General features: G+C 47.2%; 1 protein-coding gene across 4 annotated transcripts in view; it reads left to right on the forward strand.

Annotated features, from left to right (window-relative positions):
* Positions 1 to 6,203: 6,203 nt before the first annotated feature.
* The window catches only part of ZNF800 (zinc finger protein 800), a 50,050-nt gene continuing 49,884 nt past the window's right edge, over positions 6,204 to 6,369 (forward strand). For all 4 annotated transcript variants that reach the window (XM_041405386.1, XM_041405384.1, XM_041405388.1 and 1 more), the window contains exon 1: positions 6,204 to 6,272. The gene's annotated coding sequence lies outside the window, so the exon portion shown is untranslated. The remainder of the gene's footprint in view (positions 6,273 to 6,369) is intronic.

Raw genomic sequence — 6,369 nt, forward strand, 5'->3', positions numbered from 1 at the left:
GTGTTGGGACCACTTCCTGAGAGAGCCTGTTCCAGTGCTTGACCACCCTCTTGGTGAAAAACTTTCCTGATATCCAACTGAAATCTCCTCCAACTCAGCTTCATGCCATTCTCTCAAGTCCTGTTCACTACTTACAGGAGTGAAGAGATCAGTGTCAGTCCCTCCACTTCCCCTCATGAGGTTGTTGAAGACCACAATGAGGACTCACCTCAGTCTCCTCCAGGGTGAACAGCCCAAGAGATCTCAGCAGCTCCTCATCTGGATTCCCCCTCAGAACCTTCACCATCCTTGTGGCCCCTCTCTGGATGCTCTCTGATAACTCAGCATATTTTTTAAAATGTGGAGCCCAGAACTGCCCCCGGCACTGGAGGTGAGGCTGCCCCAGCTCAGAGCAGAGCAGGACAATCCCCTCCCCTGCCCAGCTGGCCATGCTGTGTCTGATGCTCCCGGGACAGGGCTGGCCCTCCTGGCTGCCAGGGCACTGCTCACTCATCCACCTTGCATTGGCCCCAGGCCCCTTTCTGTGGTGCTGCTTTCCAGCCTCCTGTTCCCCAGCCCATACACACAACCAGAATTTCCCTGTCTCAGGTGCAGATTCCAGCACTTGTGCTTGTTAAACTTCATGCAGTTGGTGATTATCCATCTTTCTAATTTGTTGAGGTCTCTCTGCAGGGTCTCTCTGCCCTTGAAGGTGTCTGAATTTCTCTCAGGCTTCTATGTTTAATCTGTTACAACTTTTAATAATTAATTTGTTTAATATGGAGTTTCTGAATATACAGTTTTGATGAGATGTTTTCAGCAAGGACATTACATGAAGCCACATCAAATGAGTAAACAGATTAAAAGTGATACATTAAGGAATGCTGGAATATCTGTATTTGCAGTGAAACACTTTAAGACTATGATTTGTGATACTTCTTGATTAACACATATTATATGTGAGATCCTTCAGGGTTAATGCAACTTTATCTTCACCTCTGCAAAAATGAACTCTGTTCAGTGCAGCATCACAGCATCAATTCACTCCAACTTACAATTATTTTCTCCTAGGAAAAATGACTGTGAAGCCAGGTGCTTCATGCAAAATGCATCCCAAGTACAGAAAAAATGTTAGTGGTCATAGCATATGAAGAAAAGTTCAGTAATCACATCTTACAGCTCTTAGATGTATAAACAGATGGCAAGGCATCTCAGCAGGTGTTACTGCCAGCCCTTTGGCAAGACAAAACCTCTCAGTGGATACTAAACCTACTATCACAACTGTTTGAGATAAAACTTCAATATCCTCTACCAAAAATATACCTCCCTTGCTAGAATACTTCAAATATTTTGAAAGCACAATCCAGTAACTAAGAAAAATTGTTCTGAATTTTGCATTTTCAAAGCCATATTCACAATACAGAAACAATTTAAAAATAATTTGATCAAGTTGTAACAGAAGACTGAGTTCAAAACTTCTCACCAGCTCCACATCATCTAAGAGACAATGAATAAATAAAAATTCTTCTTCAAAATCTGCTGGTTATGTTGAGAACATTAGCCAGAGAATGAAAGCTAAACTCAAACCCCCTCCCCTAATAATATATTTTATGTCTAGAATTTACCTGAAATGCATAAAAATATTTTCATCCTTACCTTTGTCGTATGCAAATGCATCCTGTACATTTTACCCTGTATCTGGTTTCATTATGAATTTCCATGTTCCCTGGATACAAGCTAATTATGGATTGTATGAAGAATTATGTATTGTTCTAAAAATATTTTTCCTTTTCATTGAATCTTATCTATATAAGACAAAAAGAAAGTTATTATAAATTTGAATTACTGTTCATATTTTACAGAGGAATAGTCTATTTTTCAAAGTCAGGCAAGATCATATGCTTGTTCTTTTTACACACATGAAACTCAAATTGGATCCAAGTTCCAGTTTAAACTCTTGGATGAACAACTGCAGCACTGTATTGTGAAGTGAGCTGCACTGGCATCTTTCCTGCCCTGATCCAAATTTCTCTTATTCAATGGCTGGCTACTGGCTGAAAGGACTCCACCCTGCTATCTGCTAGGTCAGGTGGAACTACCTGATCCGTGCTGGCAGCTTTTATCAGTCCCAGAGACGCCTTGCGCATAACTGGCTGACTGGTCAAAATTTGGGTGTGGTTGTTTGCCAATGTTACTAATTAGTTACATTGTAAACTACCTGAGAAGTTAAACAGCGATATACAGATTAAGGTCTCCCACCCACAACGAGGTCACAAGGTCAGCTAAATTACTGATTTACACGTTCATGCAGCAGTGCCCATTTAAGGTCTTCCTTAAGTTATGAACACAAAGTTCACACAAACTTATGGAACACAAAAGTTATGAAAATGTGTTTAAGATAGATAAGATTTCAGTTGCTGTTTGGCCATCTTCCAAAAATATGCAACCTCCCAAAAAATTCCACCTCCCAAAAAATACAGCAATAGAGAACTTGACCTTAGCTGTAATTTCTAACATTGGAGAGGGCACATTTTGTATAACCCATGTCATGATCTTTTATGATGAAATGAGCGGCTAAAACCAGGGAATGTCTGACACACTGGAGGACAGGGCTGCCCTGTGAGGACACCTTCAACAAGCTGGAGAATGTCCTGGCAGGACAAAGCCTTGCACCTAGGGCAAAAACCCCCTGGCACTGGTATAGGCTGAGGACTGACTAATGAGACAGCATCTCTGCAAAAAGAACCTGTGGGTCCTGGTTAAAAAGTGAAATGAGGATCAACACTGCAACTTTGCAGTAATTAAAACTTGCCACTATACTGTGCCACGACAACATCACAGTGGGTGAAGGGAGACGATTATTCTCTACTTGCCATCTGTGAAGCCACATCTGCAACACTGTGTCCAGTTTGGGCTCCTAAGCATGCAAGGAATACTTAGAAGATCAAAAAGATCAAAAGTATCCAGAACAAGGTGATTCCAGGGGTTGGAGCCTGGGACAGAGGGAGAGGCTAAGGGAACTTCATCTTGAAGAGAACATTTGAGAGGACACAATCCCAATGCTTCACTGAATGGGGGGTTATTAAGAAGGAGGAACTTCTTACTTTTTTGGAGGTGAACAGGAGAAGGACAAGAAAGAATGGCCATTGGCATTGTCTGGATGCCAGTTGCCCTCCAAAGCTGCTGTATCTTTTCCCTCCTCAACTGCACAAGGGAGGGAAAAAATAATGAAATCTCATCAGTTGAGCTAAGGATGGGGAGAGATCTGTCAGCGTCATGGACAAAACAGACCCAGCTTGGAGAAATCAATTGAACACATTCAAAATTAGAGTAGGACAATGAGAAGTAAAACAAATTTTAAAAACACATTTTCTCCACTTCTCCCTCCTTCCAGGGATTAACTTTATTCCTAAATCTTTACCTCCTCCCCAGCAGTGGTGCACAGGGACAGGTGGTTTTTATTGTTATGGTCAGTTCATCACATTCTTTCTGCTGCTGCTTACTTCTCGGGGAGAGGAATCCTTCCCATAGGCTGCAGTTCTTCATTAACTGCTTCAGCGTGGGTCCTTTCTTTCAACAGAGGGGAAATCCTTCAGGAACAAACTGTTCCAGCATGGATCCCCCATGGGATCACAAGTCCTGACAGCAAACCTGCTCCATTGTGGGCTCCTTTCTCCACAGGCCACAGGTCCTTCCAGGAACCTGCCAGGGTGACCTTCCCATAGGGTCACAGCCTCCTTTGGACATCCATCTGCTCTGGTGTGGGGTCCTCCAGGGGCTGCAGGTGGTAGGGCCTGCAGGGGGATCTCTGCTCCCCCATGGAGCCGTAGGGCCTGCAGGTGGATCTCTGCTCCCCCAGGGATCCCCAGGGGCTGCAGGGGGATCTCTGCTCCCCCATGGAGCCGTAGGGCCTGCAGGTGGATCTCTGCTCCCCCAGGGATCCCCAGGGGCTGCAGGGGGATCTCTGCTCCCCCATGGAGCCGTAGGGCCTGCAGGTGGATCTCTGCTCCCCCAGGGATCCCCAGGGGCTGCAGGGGGATCTCTGCTCCCCCATGGATCCCCAGGGGCGACAGGGGCACAGCTGCCTCCCATGGCCTGCACCACGGGCTGCAGGGGAATCCCAGCTCTGGGGTCTGGAGCACTCCCTCTTGCCCCGTCTTCCTTCACTGGATTTGGTGTCTGCAGGGCTGTTTCTCTGACATATTCTCACTCCCCTCTTCTCTGGCCACACTTACTTCCGTGCAATAACTTTTTTTCTTAAACATGTTATCACAGAGGCTTTACTACCTTCAATGACTATCTCAGCCTTAACCAGTGTGAGTCCATCTTGGAGCTGGGTGGCATTAGCTCTGCAACATGAGGGAAGCTTCCAGAAGCTTCTCAAACAAGCCACTCTTATAGGCCAGTCACTAGCAAAATCTTGCCATGCAAGCATAATATAAGCCATAGGCTGCAAAAAGAGAAACTTTCATTCGATTAGAAGAAGGAAAAAAATCCTGTGGAGAGTGGCTAAAGACAGAAACACAAATACAGCCAAAAGACTCTAAATTTCCATTGCTGGTTTATGATTTGCTGGTGGATTTTTCCTTTCTTACTTTTTGATCACTGAGTAAAATCATATTGGTGACACGGCTCCCCATGTTCATAGTAAATGTCCAAGATGCAAATTTAAAGTGCTATAACCCTATTGTTTCAATATTCATAGCGCAGTGTCATCAGTGAGAATGTAAGATCATCTTTGAGCCTGATTCCCACATCTCCTGGGAGGTGGGGAATGTTAATTCTCTAAGTTCAATACTTCTCAGGCAAGCATAACAGTCAGTAGGCTGTTGTGCAGAACTAGAGCTGACAGCTCTGTTCATTGCACTTTGTTACCCATGAGCTTTACAGTTTTATACAAGTGCTCTCTACACAGGCTGAACACAGCTGCAGGGCTGGCAGAGATTATGGCTCTTCCACTGTGTGTCTAAAACACAGCAGAGCTCAGGATGTAGCTAATCTCAAGGTGAGAGCACTTCTGGACATACACAATGACTTGTGTTTGGTTGTCTGACACAAAGGTTTCAATTGAGTTCTGCTGTACCTCAGAGTTAAGATGCTATTTGGCACTCAGCTGTTTGAACTGTTCTCTGACACTTGAGGGGTTTCCAGTTTGTTAACCAAAATCCAAATGCAACTGATGGAGGTTGAATTTGGTCTCATGTTGCTTTGAAAAAAGAAGACTTATTGATTAAATCAATGTATTTTTAAAGAAGACATTGTTGTGTACAAGTTGATGGCCACAGATGGTAAGGTCTCTCCATGTCTGATTTGAGAAAGTGTGAGACATCTTACTGTTGCACAGACTGTAATGTGACTTGGAACTTCATCTCAAACCATCAGTCCTACCTCCATTAAGCGATGCTATTAAAGCTTCACAGATTGTTTTTGTGTTCGTACCATCACTACACATTTTTTCCTGTGATGATGTGCTTACTCCTGACATTATTTGACAGATTTTTCTTCAATGGCAGAAGTTCCTTAAGCCTATGAAGACTTAATCTCACCCTTTCCTTTGGCAAAATCCAAGTATCACCTATTCAACAACCCGAGGTGCCTACAGAAGCGCACTAAGACAGCACAGGACTAAACAGGATCCTGTGGAAACGTGTCTGGAGACACCGGCTGCCCTGCCACTCACTGCACTGCACCGACGTCCTGTAGCCCGTATTTGGCACGGACATCACACAAGTGTTCAAGACACTCATCTACGCTATTCCTTGTCAGGTCTATTAGAACAACCAGTGGTTTGGTTCATATTTTTTTACACTGTAATAGCGCAGACCAGGCTGAAAGGGGGCAGAAATGGCAGCTCCAGAGATGCTGGCTGCTCCCACGCGCGTCCGGGAACCGGTGCCCCAGGGCAGCGCTGCGCTCCACCGGCGCGCGCGGCGGTCAGCGCGGGTCTTTCTCCCCACCGGGACAAAGACGGCGCGGGTTCCCACGCTCTCCGCCCGGCGGGTCGGTCCCGTGGCAGGCGCTGCGCCTCAGCCCGCCCGGGGCTCCAGCCGCGTCCCGCCACAGCCCCGCGGGCCGGGCCCGGCCGCCCCTGTCCCGTCCGCAGCGGCCGCCAGGCACCTGTGCGGCCAGGCCGGGGAGCGGCGCCTGCGCACTGGGCGGGCTCTCGCCGCCAGGACCGCAGTCACTTCCTGCCCCCGTGCCCATCCGGCTCCGGGGTCAGCGGCCGCCGCTCTGGCGGGACAGGGGCGAATAAAGTTTAATTCGGGGAGGGGGAAGCCGCCCGTCCTCTCCAGGTAGGGCCGGCCCGCGGCACCCGCCCGTCGCGCCCGCCCCGTCCCGGCGTTGGCGCCCGCTGTCACCTGCGGCCGCGCGCCCCTCCCGCCCGGCTGC

The sequence above is a fragment of the Onychostruthus taczanowskii genome, unplaced genomic scaffold (genome assembly GCF_017590055.1).
Source record: "Onychostruthus taczanowskii isolate IOZ18803 unplaced genomic scaffold, ASM1759005v1 scaffold23, whole genome shotgun sequence".
NCBI classification, from domain to species: Eukaryota; Metazoa; Chordata; class Aves; order Passeriformes; family Passeridae; genus Onychostruthus; species Onychostruthus taczanowskii.